The sequence below is a fragment of the Enhydra lutris genome, unplaced genomic scaffold (assembly GCF_002288905.1).
Source record: "Enhydra lutris kenyoni isolate GAN:26980312 unplaced genomic scaffold, ASM228890v2 scaffoldscaffold53, whole genome shotgun sequence".
Classification (NCBI taxonomy): Eukaryota; Metazoa; Chordata; class Mammalia; order Carnivora; family Mustelidae; genus Enhydra; species Enhydra lutris.
The window spans coordinates 4,094,387-4,112,721 of NW_019154137.1; the positions used below are offsets into that span (position 1 = coordinate 4,094,387).

The 18,335-nt window shown below is 38.7% G+C and overlaps 2 pseudogenes; one reads left to right on the forward strand and one right to left on the reverse strand.

The window, feature by feature from the left end:
* The window catches only part of LOC111157225, a 31,008-nt pseudogene extending 14,982 nt beyond the window's left edge, over positions 1–16,026 (forward strand).
* Positions 16,027–17,534: 1,508 nt separating this feature from the next.
* LOC111157226 lies at positions 17,535–18,108 on the reverse strand (annotated as a pseudogene).
* Positions 18,109–18,335: the final 227 nt, after the last annotated feature.

An 18,335-nucleotide genomic window follows, 5' to 3' on the forward strand; every position in this document is an offset into this window, starting at 1 on the left:
TTGACTTCCACTCTTTACTTCCTTCCCTTTGCTTGCTTTGAGTTTATTTTGTTTCTACTTTCTTAAATCAGAACTTCAGGTTATTGATTTGAGACATTTTCTCTTTTCTAAGTCTTTTCTAAGCTTTTAGTGCTATAAATTTCCTCTCAGCACTTCTTTAGCCATATCCCTCAAAGTTTGATGTGTTTATTCTTATTTTCATTTAATGTATTGTTTTATTTTCTTTGAGAATTTTTCTTTGCCTTAAGGATTCTTTAGATTTTGATTAGTTTCCAACTGTTTGGAGATTTTCCTGTTATCTTTCTGTTACTGATTTGGTTTATCTTGGTATATGTTCCATGTATATGTGAATAGAATGTATATTCTGCTGTTGTTGACTGGTGTGTTCTATAAACGTCAATTAGATCCTGTAAGTTGATCGTGCTATTTAGTTCTTCTATATCCTTGCTGATTTTCTGTCTAGTTCTGTCAGTTTTTGAGACAAGTGTGTTGAAGTCTTTAATTACCTTTTTTTTTTTCTGTTTCTCCTTTCAGTCTATCAGTATTTGCTTCATATTTTTTGCAGCTCTGTTGTTTGGTGCATAAAGATTGGAATTGCATTATGTCATCCTGGTGACTGACACTTTTTCATTATAGAATGTTCTCTCCCTTGTTATCTCTGATAATTTTCATTTCTCTGGTCTACTTATATGATATTAATATAGCCACTCTTGCTTTCCTTTGTTTAATATTCCCATGATATAACTTTTTCTATTCTTTTACTTCCAACCTGCATATATTCTGTTATTTGAAGTTTCTTTTATAAACATATTATTGTGTCATATTTTGAAACTATTCTGCCATTGTGTCTTTTAATTTGCATATTTAGACTGTATACATTTAATGACATTATTGATATGCTAGGGCTTAAGTATAACATTTTTTGTTTTCTATTCTCTCTGATCTTCTCTTTTGTGCTTATTTTTCCTTCATTCTTTTGATTTACCTTTAGAATTCCATTATGATTTGTCTGTATTTTTTTCTACCTTTGTTGAGACATATTTCACATACCAAAAAATTCAGCCACTTAAAGTATATAATCCAATGGTTTTTAGTATATTAAATTGTACAATCATCACCACAATCTTTATCACTCCAAAAAGAAACCTTGTAACTCTCTAAGCAACCACTAACTTCCTCTCTCTCTATATATATATGCCTATTTGAGGCACTTCATGAATGGAATCATATAATATGAGGTTTTTTGTGACTACCTTAACTGAGCATGTCTTAAAGATTCATCCATGTTGTACCATGTATCAGTACTTCTTTCTTTTTATGGTTGACTAATATTCCATTAGTTAGATAGACTGTATTTGTTTATCCATTCTTTTTTTTTTTTTTTTAAAGATTTTATTTATTTATTTGACAGACAGAGATCACAAGTAGGCAGAGAAGCCGGCAGAGAGAGAGGAGGAAGCAGGCTCCCTGCTGAGCAGAGAGCCCGATGCGGGGCTCGATCCCAGGACCCTGGGATCATGACCTGAGCTGAAGGCAGAGGCTTTAACCCACTGAGCCACCCAGGTGCCCCTGTTTATCCATTCTTTAGTTGATGGACATTTGAGTTGACTCCACCATTTGGCTATTATGAATAATGCTGCTATGAACTTTTGTGTATAGGTTTTTGTGTGGACATGTTTTCATTTCTCTTGGGCATATACCTAGGAATAGAATTGCTTGGTTAAGTGGTAACTCTATGCTTGAATTTCCAGACTGTTTTCAAAAGTGACCACAGTTTTATATTCCCACCAGCAGTATATGAGGGTTATGACTTTATATCCTCACCAAACTAACTCTAATTATCCTGGATTTTTTAGTATAGCCATCCCAGTAGGTATGAAGTATTACCTCATTATGGTTTTGATTTATGTTTCCCTGATAATGAATGACATTGAACATTGTTTCATGTGATTATTGGCCATATCTTTGGAGAAATATCTGTTTAGATCTTTTTCTGATTTTAAAAATTAGGTTGTCATTTTATGATTGAATTTAGTAGACCTTCATAATTTCTAGTATGAGTCCCTTATTAGGTATATGATTTGCAAAAATTTTCTCCCTTTCTTTGAGTTGTCTCCATTTTCTTGGTAGGGTCCTAAGAAACACAAAAGTTTCTTAAAATTTTTTATGACATCTAAGTTGCTATTTTTTTCTTGCTAACATTTTTGGTGTCATATCCAAGATTCCATTGACAAATCCAAAGTCATGAATATTTATTCCCATTTTATCTTCTAAGAGTTTTAGTTTTGACTCTTACATTTAGGTTTTTTATTCATTTTGGTTTTGTTTTAAAGAATTTACTTATTTGACACAGAGAGAGCACAAGAAAGGGGAGTGGCAGAGGGAGAGGGAGAAACGGGTTCCGCATTGAGCAGGGAGCCTGATTCAGGACTCCATCCCAAGACCCTGGGATCATGACCTGAGCTGAAAGCAGACACTTAACCCACTGAGCCACCCAGGTGCTGCATCATTTTAAACTTCTGTATATTGTGTGATGTACAGATCCAACTTCATTCTTTTATATGTGGCTTTCAATTTGTCTAAGCACCGTTTATTGAAAAGACTATTCTTTCCCTATTGAATTCTACTTGTGCCTCTGCTGAAAATCAATTGACCATAGACACATGGGCTTATTTCCAGCTCACAGTTATATTCCATTGAAATATGTCTATTCTTGTGTGGGTATCATGCTGTCTTGATTACTATTGTTTTGTACTAGATTTTGAATTCAGGAAATTTTAAACTCAACTTAGTTCTTTTCTAAAATTATTTTGCCTAGGAACACCTGGGTGGCTCAGTCGGTTGGGCGTCTGACTCTTGATATCAGCTCAGGTTATGATTTTGGGGTCCTGGGATTGAGCCCTGCATCGGGCTCTGTGATCAGCGCAGTCAGTTTCTCCCTCTCCCTCTGCCCCTCCCCTCACCCTTGTGCTTCGTTCTCTCTCAAGTAAATAAATAAAATCTTTTTTTTAAAAAGATGCCAGGTCGTCCGGGTGGCTCAGTCATTAAGTGTCTGTCTGCCTTTGGCTCAGGTCATGATCCCAGGGTCCTGGGATCAAGTCCCACGTCATGCTCCTTGATCAGTGGGAAGCCTGCTTCTCCCTCTGCCTGCCACTCCCTCTGCTTGTACTCTCTCTCTGGCAAACAAACAAACAAATAAATAAAATCTTAATAAAATTATTTTGTTTATTATGGGTTCCTTGAGATTCCATAGGAATTTTAGGATCAGTTTGTTAATTTCTACAAAACAGCCAGTTGGTATTTTGATATAGATTAAAAGAAATCTTTAGGTTAATTTGGAGGAGTATTGCTACCCTAACAATATTAAGTGTTTCGATCTGTGATGGTTAATTTTATGCATCAATCTGGCTAGGCCGCAGTACCCACATATTTGGTCAAATATTAGTATGGATGTTGCGGGGAAAATATTTTTTAGATGAGATTAACGTTTAAATCAGTAGACTAAATAAAGCAACTTGCCCACCATAATGTGGATGGAATTCATTTAATTAGTCAGAAGTTTTTTGTTTTTGTTTTTGTTTTTTAAGATTATTTATTTATTTATTTGACAGACGGAGATTACAAGTAGGCAGAGAGGCAGGCAGAGAGAGAGAGGAGGAAGCAGGCTCCCTGCTGAGCAGAGAGCCCGATGTGGGGCTTGATCCCAGGATCCTGGGATCACAAACCAAGCCGAAGGCAGAGGCTTTAACCCGCTGAGCCACCCAGGTGCCCCTAATCAGTCAGAAGTTTTAAGAGAAAAAAGACTGACCTCCTCAGAAGAAGGAATTCTATCTGCAGACTGCCTTCAGACTGCCTTCAGATTCAAGCATCAACTCTTCCCTGGGTGCCCAGCATGCTTTATATAACTTTTATTAAATTTATTCCTAACTAGTGTATTTTTTTGATGCTATTATAAATGAAATTGTTTTCTTAATTTCATTTTCATATTGTTTATTGCAAATGTATAGAAATACAGTTGATTTTTACATATTTATCTTGTATTTTACAACCTTGCTTGCCTCATTTATTTATTCTTATAGATTTTTTTTTAAAGATTTTATTTATTTATTTACTTATTTGACAGAGAGAGATCACAAGTAGACAGAGAGGCAGGCAGAGAGAGAGAGAGAGAGAGAAGCAGGCTCCCTACTGAGCAGAGAGCCCGATGCGGGACTCGATCCCAGGACCCTGAGATCATGACCTGAGCCGAAGGCAGTGGCTTAACCCACTGAGCCACCCAGGTTCCCTCTTATAGATTTTTTTTAAAAGATTTTATTCATTTATTCGAGAAAGAGCACAAACAGGGGAAGGGGCAGAGGGAGAGGGAGAAGCAGACTCCCCACTGAGCAGGGTGCCTGGCACGGGCTTGGTCCCAGGACCCTGAGACCATGAACTGAGCCAAAGGCAGATGTTTAACTGACTGAGCCACCCAGGCGCCCCTATTCTTATAGTTTAAAAAACATTGATTCTTGGGGTGCCTGGGTGGCTCAGTGGGTTAAATACTCTGCCTTCAGCTCAGGTCATGATCCCAGGGTCCTGGGATAGAGTCCTACATCAGGTTCCCACTCAGCGGGGAACCTGCTTCTCCTCCCTCTGCCTGCCACTCCCCCTGCTTGTGCTCTCTTTCTCCCTGCCCCACCTTTGTCAAATAAATAAATAAAATCTTAAAGAAAAAAGATTCTTTTAAATTTGATTATTTTGGGGTGACCGGCTGGTTCAGTCAGGAGAACATGTGATTCTTGTTTTCGGGATTGTGAGTTCAAGTCCCATTCACATTGGATATGGAGCCTACTGAAAAAAATGGATTCTTTAAGATTTTCTACATACCAGATTATACAATATGTGAATAGAGATAATTTTACATTATCCTTTCCAATCTGGATGTCTTTTATTTAATTTTCCTGACTAAGTGTCCTGCTTAGAATCTCCAGTAAAAATTTTGACTAGAAGTGGTGAGAACAGACGTTGTTGTTACCACTCTTGGAGGTAAAACATCCATCTCTTACCGCTAAGTAGGTTGTTAGCTGTGGGTGTTTTGTAGATGCTTTTTAATCAGACTGAGGTTTTCCTTCTCTTCCTAGTTTGAGTGTTACTGACGTGAAGAGGTGCTGGAGGTTGTCAAATGTTTTATCTGTATCTACTGAGAAGATCCATGTATTTTTTGCTTTTTAATTCTGTTCATATGCTGTATTATATTCACTGATTTTTAAAAATTTAATACACCCTCATGTTTGTACAATAAATCACAGCTAGTCATGGTTATAATTCTTTCTATATGTTGATGAATTTGGTTTGCTAGTATTTTGTTGAGGATTTTTGAGTCTTTATTTTTAAAACATATTGGTATGTAGATATTTTTTCACATCATGTTGTCATGTGATTTTAGCATCAGTGTAATAAGGGACTCATAGAATGATTTGGGAAATGTTCCCTCTTCTGTTTTTTTGGGTTTTTTTTTAAGATTTTTTTTATTTTTTATTTATTTGACAGAGAGATCACAAGCAGGCAGAGAGGCAGGCAGAGTGAGAGGGGGAAGCAGGCTCCCTGCTGAGCAGAGAGCCCGATGCGGGCCTCGATCCCAGGACCCTGAGATCATGACCTGAGCCGAAGGCAGAGGCTTTAACCCACTGAGCCACCCAGGCGACCCCTCTTCTGTTTTTTTTAAAGATTTTATTTATTTGAAAGAGACTGTGCACACACGTGAACATGAGTTGGGGAGAAGGGGCAATAGGAGAAGGAGAAGCAGACTCCCTGCTAATCAGCGAGCCTGACACAAGGCTCAGTCCCAGGACCCTGAGATCATGACCTGAGCCGAAGCCAGATGCTTAACCCACTGAACCACCCAGGTGCCCCTCCCTCTTCTATATTTTTGGGAAAGTTTTTAAAGAATTGATACTAAGCAGAGTCTGCTTGGGATTTTCTCTCCCTCTTTCACTGCCCTTCCTGCTCATGCTCTCTTTCTCTAAAATAAATAAATTAAAAAAAAAAAAAGTGGATATTAATTCCTTAAATATTTGGCAGAGTTCACCTGTGAAGTCATCTGGTCCTGGGCTTTTCTTTGTTGAGAAGTGTTTGATTACTGATTCAATTTCTATACTTGTTAAAAGTCTCCTCATATTTTTATTTGTTATTAAATGAGTTTTGGTCATTTGTGTTTCCTAGAAATATATCCATTCCATTTATTATCTAATTTATTGGCATGCAGTTTTTTATACAATTCCTTCAAAATTGTTTTTATTTCTGTAATGTCTCTTAGTCAGCTTGGGCTGTTATAAGAAAGTACCATAGGTTGTGTGGCTTATAAACAACAGACATTTATTTCTCACATTTCTGGAGGCTAGAAGTCTGAGATAAGGATGCTAACCATAGTTGAATTCTGGAGAATCCCTCTTGGTTGTAGACTGCTGTCTTCTCACTGTGACCTCACATGGCGGAAGTGGGCAGGGGAACTCTCTGGGGTCTCTTGTATAGGGACACTAATTCCATTCTTGAGGGCTCCCAAAGACCCCACCTTGAAATACCATCATGTTGGGAATTAGGTTTTAAAGTAGGAATTTCGGGGGGGACACAAACATTTAGTCCATAGCAGCTACTTTTTTAATTTCAGCTTCTAGTAACTTGAGTCTATTGTAGTTTTTTTACTCTTATCAGTTTAGCTAAATGTTTGTCAATTTTGTTGATATTTTCAGAGAACCAAATCTTGGTTTCATTGATTTTTCTTTATTGTTTTTCTTTTTTGTTTTATCTTTGTTTTAATATTTATTATTTTTTTAACCTCTGCTTTAGATTTAGTTTGCTCTTTTCCTAGTGACTAAAGGTAGAAGGTTATCTTATTGATTGGAAATATTTCTCTCTCTTTTTTTGGCAGTTATAGCTATAAAATCCTGTTAAGCATTGTTTTCACTAGATCCTATAGATTTTGGTATTTATGTGATCATTTTCATTTATCTCAAAGTATTTTCTAATTTCCCTTATGATTTCTTTTTTTTTTTAAGATTTTATTTATTTATTTGACAGAGATCACAAGTAGGCAGAGAGGCCTGCAGAGAGAGAGAGGAGGAACAGGCTCTCGGCTGAGCAGAGAGTCCAATGCAGGGCTCGATCCCAGGACCCTGGGATCATGACCTGAGCTGAAGGCAGAGGCTTTAACCCACTGAGCCACCCAGGCGCCCTCCCTTATGATTTCTTATTTGACCTATTGATTATTTAGGAGTTTGGTGTTTAATTGCACATGTTTGTGAACATACCAAATTTCCTTCTGTTACTGATTTTTATAATTTTGTTCTATTGTGGTTGAAGAACATACTTGGTATGATTTCTCTCCTCTTAACAGCACTGAGACTTGTCTTATGGCCTACCACGTGGTTTATTGTGGAGAGTATTCCATGTGCACTTGAGAAGAACGTGTACCGCTGTTCTTGGGAGGTGTGCTCTATATATGCGCATTAGGTATAGATATAGTGTTATTCAGTTCTTCTGTTTCCTTGTTAGTATTCTGTCTTGTTGTTCTATCCATTATTGAATATGGATTATTTAGTCTCTAAGTATATTATAGAATCAATTGTTTCTTCATTTCTGTCCAATTTTAGTTCATGTAATTTGGTGCTCTGTAATTGGGTGCATATGTTTATGAATATTATATATTCCTGATAAATTATCCCTTTTGTCATTGTAAAATATCCCTCTTTATTGCTAAAATCACTTTTTTGTTTTAAAGTGTATTTTGTCTGATATTAGCATAGCCACTCCAACTTTCTTACTACTGCTGTTTGCATGATAGATCTTTTTCCATCCTTTTACTTTCAATCTATGTCTTGGAATGCTAAGTGTGTCTCCTGTAGATTTTTATCTATCCTCTCTCTCTCTCTTTTTTTTTTTTTAATTTACTTGACAGACAGAGATCACAAGTAGGCAGAGAGGCAGGCAAAGGGTGGCGGTGGGGGGGAAGCAGGCTTCCCGCTGAGCAGAGAGCCCGATGTGGGGCTCGATCCCAGGACTCTGGGATCATGACCTGAGCCTAAGGCAGAGGCTTTTAACCAACTGAGCCACCCAGGAGCCCCAATTTTTATCTATTCTGACAGGCTTTGCCTTTTAATTATGTTGTTACTGACATAATTTTGTTTATGCTATTTTTACTTTTTTGTTTTCCATATGTCCCACGCCTTTTTGTTACTCTATTTCTCTTGTACTGCTTTCTTTTGCATTCAGTGAATATTTTCTTTTTTTTAATTATTATTTTTTTATTTTTTATAAACATATTTTTATCCTCAGGGGTACAGGTCTGTGAATCGCCAGGTTTACACACTTCACAGCACTCACCATAGCACATACCCTTCCCAATGTCCATAACCCCACCCCCTTTCTCCCACCCCCCCTCCCCCCAGCAACCCTCAGTTTGTTTTGTGAGATTAAGTGTCAACAATAAACAAATAAATAAACAAAATCTTAAAAAAAAAAAAATAAAGAAACAGGAGCAAGAACACGTATATATGTTAGGATTTGCTATACTGACCTTATTTCCCATTACTGGATTCTTTTTTATTTTTAAGATTTTTTTTTAAAATCTTAAGATTTTTTAAAGATTAAAAAAATTTTTTTTTAAGATTTTTTTTTTAAAGATTTTATTTATTTATTTGACAGACAGAGATCACAAGTAGGCGGAGAGGCAGGCAGAGAGAGAGAGGGAGAAGCAGGCTTCCTGCCGAGCAGAGAGCCCCATGCTGGGCTCCATCCCAGGACCCTGGGATCATGACCCGAGCCGAAGGCAGAGGCTTTAACTCACTGTGCCACCCAGGCGCCCCTTTTTTTAAGATTTTTTTTAGAAGATTTTAAGACAGAGAGAGAACGAGCAGGGTGAGGGGCAGAGGGAAAATTAGGCCTCCCGCCGAGCAGGGAGCCCTACATGGGGCTCCATCTAGGACCCGGAGACTAAGGCAGATGCTTAACGACTGAGCCACCCAGGTGCCCCCCATTACTGGTTTCTTCATTTATTCCTGTTGATCCATGTTACCATCTAGAGTCACTTCCTTAATCCAGTACAGCTCTGCTCCCTACCACCGCCTTGGCATTATTGACAAATGTTACATTTCTATATATTATAGGGCCAGCAGTGGGATTATATATATATATATTTTAGTGGTTTTTTTTAATTGGTTAAAAGAAGAAAAGAAAGAAATATAAATTTATACTGTCTTGTAATGATATAATTACCTTTACAGGTGCTTTTTGCTTTTTTGTGTGGATTTGAAATACCGTCTGGGTCACTTGCTTTTACACTTTCTTGTAAGGTGGGTCCGGTAGCAGCAAGTTCTCTCAGATTGTGTTGATCCGGGAATGTCTTTACATCGCATTTATTATTAAAGATAGCTTTGAGAGATATAAGATTCTTGGTTGATAGTTTTTTGTTCTTATTTTGGCACTTTGAATATGTTTTTATCCTGCCTTCTGGCCTTCATTGTTTCTGATAACAAGTCAGCTGTTAATTTTATTGGAATTTCCTTATAAATGACTTTTATTTTCTTATTTCTTTCATGATTTTCTCCATGTCTTTTGGCTTTCACCACTTCTACTATGATGTATCTTTTTGTGGATCTGGCTGCTTTTATTATATTTGGCATTCATTGAGCTTCTTAGATGTGTAGATTAAAGGTTTTGATCAAATTTGAAAATATTCAGCCATTATTTCTTTGAGTATTTTTCTTTTCTTCTCGTTTCTCTCCTCCCTTTTGGCACTTCTGTTACATGCATGTTGTATACTTTGCAGGTCCCATATTTCTCTGAAGCTCTCTCTTTTTTCTTTCCTTTTTTTTTTTTAGATATAATCTTTACACCCAACATGGGGCCCGAACTCACAACCCTGAGATTGAGTTGTGTGCTCCACTAAGTAAGTCAGGTGCCCTGACTCTGAAGCGCCTTTTTTTTTTTTTAAAACATTTTATTTATTTATTTGAGAGAAGAGAAAGACAGTGAGAGAGAGCATGAGCGAAGAGAAGGTCAGAGGGAGAAGCAGACTCCCCGTGGAGCTGGGAGCCTGATGCGGGACTCGATCCCGAGACTCCAGGATCATGACCTGAGCTGAAGGCAGTCGCTTAACCAACTGAGCCACCCAGGCGCCCCTGAAGCGCTTTTTATCTTATTTTTTCCTCTGTATTATTTTGATTGTATAGTATCTATAGGTCAATATTCATCCTTGCTAATTCTTCCTTCCTTCCTTTTTTTTTTTTTTTTTTTTTTCTAATTCTTTCCTTAAAAGACAGTCCAAATCAACTGTTGAGCCCCTCCAGTATATTTTTCTTTTAAGTTATACTTTAAGCTTCAGAATTTCCATTGGGTTCTTTTTTATAGTTTCTATCTTCTTGTTGACAGTCTCTATTTAATGAGACATTGTTATCATACCTTTTCTTATTTAAGCATGATATTCTTTAGTGCTTTGAATATGTTTTATACTGGCTACTTTGAAATCTTTGTTCATTAAATCTGACATCTGTCCACTCTCAGGCAATTTCTGTTGCCTGCTTTCCCCCCACATATGGGTCAGAATTCACTGTTTCTTTGCAAGTCTTGTAATTTTTTTGTTGGCCATGGGATGTTTTAGGTAACATATCATAGCAACTCCGGTTACAGGTCCACATTCCACCCCACCTGTGTTTGTGGGGATGCTTGTTATGCTTGTTTATTTGTTTCTGGCTTAACTGGATCATTTAACTGGATCATTTTTAATGAGATGTATTTCCTCTCTATAGTGGGAGCTTCTAATACTTCTCGGAGGACACAGCATTGGGCATATGAGCAGTCAACTCAGAATGACAGTTGTTTTGTCAGGGTTCTCTTTGTCTTTTTCCCTGAGCACACCCAGCTATCAAGCTCCGCTAATTGCTGGCTAATTGTTCTATTATTTTCAACAATGTCCTGGAAAATAAATTGCTCCACAGAATGATTCAATTAAAATCAGATCCTTTGTGAAGGCAGTTTTTATTTTTTTTATTTTTTAGGATTTTTATTTATTTTTTTTTGACAGACACAGATCACAGGTAGGCAGAGGCAGGCAGAGAGAGAGGAAGGGAAGCAGGCTCCCTGTTGAGCAGAGAGCCCGAGGTGGGGCTCGATCCCAGGACCCTGGGATCATGACCTGAGCCGAAGGCAGAGGCTTGACCCACTGAGCCACCCAGGTGCCCCTGTGAAGGCAGTTTTTAAAAAAAATTTTTCTACAGTCTTACCCCTTTAAACTTTTTCTTTTTCCTTCTTCCCACCCTTTTTGCCTCCTTTCCTCCTTCTAATTTTCCCCCCAGCTTTACTGAGATATAATTGATAATCAACATTGTGTAAGTTTAAGATGTACAACATGATGATCTGATACATGTTTATCTTGTAAAATGATAACCCCAGTAGCATTAGTTCACACTTCTTTCACCTCACATAATTATTATTTGTTTGGTGTGGTGAGAATATTTAAAATTAACGCCCTTAGCAACTTTCAGATAATATAGTATTGTTCACTCTAGTCCTCATGCTGTACATTAGATCGCCAGAACTTACTCATTTTATAATAGAAAGTTTGACCAACACATTCCCATTTCTCCTGCCCCTAGGATCCAGCAAGAACCATTCTACTCTCTGTTGTGTAAGTTTGGCTTTTTAATTAATTAATTAATTTTTTAAGAGTGAGAGAGCAAGGCAGGGGAGGGGAGGGGCAGAGAGAGAGGAGAGAATCTTAAGCACACTACGTGCCCAGCTTAGAACCTGATGCAGGGCTCAGTTTCACGACCCTGGGACCATGACCTGAGCCGAAATCAAGAGCTGGACACAACTGGGTGCTTGGGTGGCTCAGTGCGTTAAGGCTCTGCCTTCGGCTCAGATCATGATCCCGGGGTCCTGGGATGGAGCCCCACATCAGACTCTCTGCTCTGCGGGGAGTCTGCAGAGCCAGCCTCTCTCTCTGTGCCTGCCTCTCTGCCTACTTGTGATCTCTATCTGTCAAATGAGTAAATAAAAAAAAATCTTTAAAAAAATATATTAAAAAAAAAAGAGTTGGACACAACCAACTGAGTTACACAGGTACAGCAAGTTTGTCTTTTTTTAGGTTTCACATATAAGTGATATCACATAGTATTTGTCTTTCTCTGACTTATTTCAATTAGCATAAAACTTTCAAGGTCCAAATGTTGTTGCAGGGGCGCCTGGGTGGCTCAGTGGGTTAAAGCCTCTGCCTTCGGCTCAGGTCATGATCCCAGAGTCCTGGGATCGAGCCCAGCATCGGGCTCTCTGCTCAGCGGGGAGCCTGCTTCCTCCTCTCTGCCTGCCTCTCTGCCTACTTGTGATCTCTGTCTGTCAAATAAATAAATAAAATTTTAAAAAAAGAAGAAGAAGAGCTAACACTTATTTAAAAAAAAAAAAAATCCCTCTTGATGATTTTTATTTATTTATTTATTTATTTATTTATTGCTTTTGTTGACTGTGCTTTTGGCCTTGTATCCAAAAAATATTGCCAGGACTAATGTCAAGTAGCTTTTTTCCCTATGTCTTTTTCTAGGAGCTATAATGTTTTGGGTGTTATATTTAAATCCTTAAAATATCTTGAATTAATTTTTGTTAGTGGTATACGATCCAGGCTCATTCTTCTGCATGTGATTATCCAGTTTTCCAAGCACCACTTGTTAAAGAGACTATCATTTCCCCATTGTCTATTCTTGGCTTCTTTGTCACATATTAGTCCACCATATATGTGTGGGTTTATTTCTGCGCTTTTAACTGTGTTCCTTTGGTATGTGTGCCTGTTGTTATGCGAGTACCGTACTGTTTTGATTACTGTAGCTTTGTAATATAGCTTGAAATCAGGAATGTGATGCTTCCAGCTTTGTTTTGTCTCAAGATTGCTTTGGCTATTCAGGGCATTTTGTGGTTCCATGTGAGTTTTAGGATTGTTTGTTCTACTTCTGTGAAAAATAGCTTAGAATTTTGGTAGAGATTGCATTGAATCTACAAATCACTTTGGGTAGTATGGAAATTTTAACAATATTCTCCCAACCTATGAACATAACCTATGAACATGGGTTATCTTTCCATTTATTTACATTTTCTTCAATTTCTTAAATCAATGTTTTACAGTTTTCACAGTATAGAGCTTCACTTCCTATTCCTATTCCTAACTATTTTGTTGTTTTGATGATATTGTACAGCGATTAAACATTTTTTTTTCAGATAGTTCATTTTTAGTGTCTAGGAACTTGAGGAAAAGGAAGGTCTATTGTATTACGCAATTTTTGATTGTTCTTATACTTTCTTCCTTCCGGATGTTCTAAGACTCCTTTTATTATTTCCTTCCTGTTTTATTAATTTCCTCTAGCCGTTCTTTTAGGGTAGGTCTGCTGGTGACAAATTCTCTTCATTTCCCTTTACCTGAGATGGTCTCGATTTGTCCTTTTTTGATGAACAATATTTTCACTGCATATGGAATTCTGGGTTCATATTTCTTTGCTTAGCATTAAAAATGCTAAGGTGTGCCACTCCCTCTGGCCTCAAGGTGGAGCCACAAGTGGAGGTTGTGTAGAGAAGGGAGCACCCACCTCTTGTCTGTGCTCATCCTGAACTTGTATTGAGAAATCTGCTGTGATTTTGTGTTCTTTTCCCTTGGAAAGTAAGGTGTCATTTCTCTCTTACTACTCTTTAGGTTTTCTTTGTCTCTAATTTTCAGGAGCTTGATTCTAACGTATTGTAGCATGAATTTCTTTGGGTCTATCCTTTTTGAGGTTTTTGCATTTGTAGATTTCTTACATTTGTAAGTTTATGTCATTTGCCAAATTTGGAGAATTTTACACCATTATTTCTTTTCCTTTATTTGTTTGTTATAAAGTAAGCTCTAGGGTGCCTGGGTGGCTCAGTCATTAAGCATCTGCCTTCAGCGTAGGTCATGATCCCAGGGTCCTTGGATCAAGCCCCACACTGGGCTTCCTGCTCCACAGGAAGCCTGCTTCTTCCTCTCCCACTCCCCCTACATGAGCTCCCTCTCTCACCGTGTCTCTCTCTCTGTGTCAAATAAATAAATAAAATCTTTTTAAAAATAAACAAACAAACAAACAAAGTAAGCTCTACACTCAATGGTGTGACTTCAACACAAAACCCTTAAATCAAGAGTCACATGCTCTCTGAATTGAGCCAGCCAGGCACCTCTCAGCCATTGTTTCTTTGAATACTATGTTAGGGGCAACTGAGTGGCTTAGCTGTTAGGTATCTGACTTCGGTTGGGGCTGTAGTCCTGGGGTACTGGAGTCCTGGGGTCCTGGGATCAAGCCCCGCATCAGACTCTTTGCTTGGTGGGAAGCCTGCTTCTCCCTCTCCCACTCCCCCTGCTTGTGTTCCCTCTCTCCCTGTGTCTCTCTCTGGCAAATAAAAAATAATAAATAAATAAGTAAATAAGTAAGTAAATAAATAAATAAATAAAATGAATACCACTTTAGCACCATTCTTTCTTATCACTTTATGAGAATCTGGTGGCATAAATATTAGATATTTTGTTATACAACCACAGGTCCCTAAGTACTTTTTCCCACTTTTTTTTTTTAAGATTTTATTTATTTATTTGACAGAGAGAGATCACAAGTAGGCAGAGAGGCAGGCAGAGAGAGAGAGGGAGGGAAGCAGGCTCCCTGCTGAGCAGAGAGCCCGATGCGGGACTCGATCCCAGGACCCTGAGATCATGACCTGAGCCGAAGGCAGTGGCTTAACCCACTGAGCCACCCAGGCGCCCCATTCCCACTTTTTTTTTTCTGTTGTTCAGAATTGATCATTTCTTTTCTCTTTTACCTTTTTTAAAATTTCCATTCAGTTTTAGTAAATGGCAGAGCCACATCACATGCTATACCAGTTCAGGGTGAGAATTTTCTTTCTTTTTTAAATTTAATTAAAAAAATTTTTTTAAAGATTTTATTTATTTATTTGACAGAGAGAGAGCACAAGCAGGGGGAGTGGCAGGCAGAGGCAGAGGGAGAAGCAGACTCCCCGCTGAGCAGGGAGCCTGGTGCGGGACTCAATCCCAGGACCCTGAGATCATGACCTGAGCCAGAGACAGACGCTTAACCGATTGAGCCACCCAGGCACCACTCAGGGTGAGAATTTTTTAATAATCCTTTTCTAATATTAAAACTGCTTCTTAGGAGACTCTTAATCTCACAAAACAAACTGAGGGCTGCTGGGGGGAAGGGGGTCGGGAGAGGGTGGTTGGGTTATAGACACTGGGGAGGGTATGTGCTATGGTGAGTGCTATGAAGTGTGTAAACCTGGCGATTCACAGACCTGTACCCCTGGGGCTAATAATACATTATATGTTAATAAAAAATTAAAAAAATTAAAACAAACAAACAAACAAACTGCTTCTTAGGTTGCTTGGCTGGCACAGTCAGTTGAACATCCAACTATTACTTTCAGCTCAGGTAATGACCTCAGGGATTGTGGGCTCAAGCCCTACATCAGGCTCACACTCAGCATGGAGTCTGCTTGGGATTCTCTCTCCCCTCTTTCTTTCTCTTCCCCTCCCCCCATGTGCTCTCTCCCTCCCTCTCTCTAAAATCAATCAATCTTAAAAAATACAAACAAGGGGCACCCGGGTGGCTCTGTTGTTAGGTGTCTGTCTTCAGTTCAGGTCATGATCCCAAGGTCCTGGGATGGAGCCCCGCACTGGGCTCCCTGCTCGGCAGGAAGCCTGCTTCTCCTTCTCTCACTTTCCCTGCTTGTGTTCCCTCTCACTGTGTCCTTCTCGAATGTGGACCTAAATACCCAGAAGATCCTCCATCACTTAGATTTGTAACCAAAATTAATATGAATGGAATTAATAATTCCAGTGGAATGGTGGATGCACAGAGCATACCAGTGTTAGCAAAATGGCAAAATTCATAGAGCATTAAAGTTGTACTTCAAGAGCTAAGACGTGTAATGATGTCCAAAGAAAATATGAAGCTTCCACAGCCACCAGAAGGACAAACATACAACAATTAATTTTACTGGATCTCAAACTTGTCTTAAATCAACAACCTTCTACTCATGTTAATGTCTTGATTAAATATCACAATGCAAAATACTCACACATTAAGTAAAAGAATTCCAGCTGGTAAACATGATCTGGACATTTGTAAGAATATATTTAATATATGTACACCATTATGTTTTCAGGTTACAGGAGGAAAAATGCAGCACAATTTTTTTTTTCTCTTGTTAAGGCACTATCATTTAAGCATAAATGGGGCGCCTGGGTGGCTCAGTGGGTTAAGCCTCTGCCTTCGGCTCAGGTCATGATCCCAGGGTCCTGGGATGGAGCCCCGCATCAGGCTCTCTGCTCAGTGGGGAGCCTGCCTCCCCCACTCTCTCTGCCTGCCTCTCTGCCTACTTGTGATCTCTGTCTGTCAAATAAATAAATAAAATCATTTAAGCATAAGCCTGGAGTACTCAAAATAGAATTCAGGTTTACAAGATGAAAGCATGGAGAGAAGAATCAGATGCTGTGTAAGCATGTGTGTTTCTGTAAAGTAAAAACAAATTTCAAGAGGAAAAACAGAAATGGCATGCTTTGTCCATCTTAGTGAAAGAGGTTCAGTTGAAATTGTCTAAAGTAGCAGGTACAATGAATATTGTCACAAATTGTGTTAATTTTTGAAGTGGTGTGGGTGCTGACTACTAGTAGTATCAAAAAAAATGTTCAGGATTGTTTTGATACCTGTATTTATAATAAAAAATGTTGTGGGGGAGGTCGATGAATTTCTGTTAAAAGCTATTCCTGAGTGTTACATGTAACAGACATGGTAAATATTTGTTTATAGTCTTTGTTTGACAAACCATGCATTTAAGTGAAATCAACAAAAAGGAAATAGGTGTATGGGTATGTGACTTTGAGATTAAAGTTAGTCTTAAAATGTAAATAAAATGTGGAACATGTCCTCAAAAAAAAATACAAAAACAAAAACAAAAAACAAATCCTGCTTCCTTTAGTGTCATCCTAAATTCTAACCTGAACTGAGGGAAAAGTGGCTGGATGGGCCCTATGTTTCCTGGGGGAAATCCAAATTGATATGTTCCCTCATTGTAAGGAAATGGGACAGGAAAAACAAGTTCTAGCCCCCAGAGAAAGGACTTACAAGCAATAAATATGTTGCTCCATCCTTATGAGGCCTGATGGCCTTTAAAAGGGAACTACATCTGGGGCACGTGGGTGGCTCAGTGGGTTATGCCACTGCCTTCGGCTCAGGTCATGATCTCAGAGTCCGGGGATCGAGTCCCGAAATGGGCTCTCTGCTCAGCGGGGAACCTGCTTCCCTCTCTCTCTCTCTGCCTGCCTCTCTGCCTACTTGTGATCTATCTCTGACAAATAAATAAATAAAATCTTAAAAAAAAAAAAAAAAGGGAACTACATCCTTAACCCCCAAGTGTTTTTCACCATGACAGTGGCTCCTGTTGTTTCTTGCAGGAGAAAGCCCTGGGCTCCTCCTTGAGCCTCTACCCTCCGTCTGTCATCAGCAATAGTGAGCCAGGGCATGGTTGGCCTCCACCATCTTGTGCATGTCATGCTTCTTCTTGACCACAGGGCCCTGTTTGTGAAAAGCCTCCAGCAGCTCATGTGACAGCTTCTCTAGCATCAGCATCCACCAGTTCTTCTTCTCCCTGCACTCAATAATCATCCACTTCATTATCAGGAAACGATGACAATGATCATCTAGTGACATAGGGACTTGGTAGAAATGGCCATCTCTGAAGGTGGGTACCAGCCCAATCACAGGCTCATAGTTCTTCAGTACTTGGTGGAAGCTGGTGGAGGGCTTGTGCTGGATGGTTGTCTGTTCCTCTGCAGAAGCAACATTGTACTTCTCAAACTCCTTCCCTTTCCCAGCTTCCAGAGTCTGCATCATGAGGGATCTCGCCAGTATTTTGTTTCCTCCTTTCATAATCATGTTGGTGAATTTACTGACACTGGGTCTTCAAACTTGTTTTTGTCACTGGGGCAGCTTTAATAAGCTGAATCTTCCTGAGTTCCTGCTCCTACTTCTCAGAATGGGTAATTTCTACTATTCTATCTTTATGTCCACTCATTCTTTCCCATATCAACTCTATTCTGCTGTTGGCTCCTTCTACCAATTTTTCATTTTGGTTATTGTATTTTCAGTTCTAAAGTTTGATTTTTCTTTATGTCTTCTATTTCTTTGCTGGGACACTATATTTATTTGATGGGAACTTTGGGACTTTCTATCTTTTCATTTTCTTTCATCTTTTACATAATTTTTCATTGAAACATGATGACTAATGTAATTTTATTATTT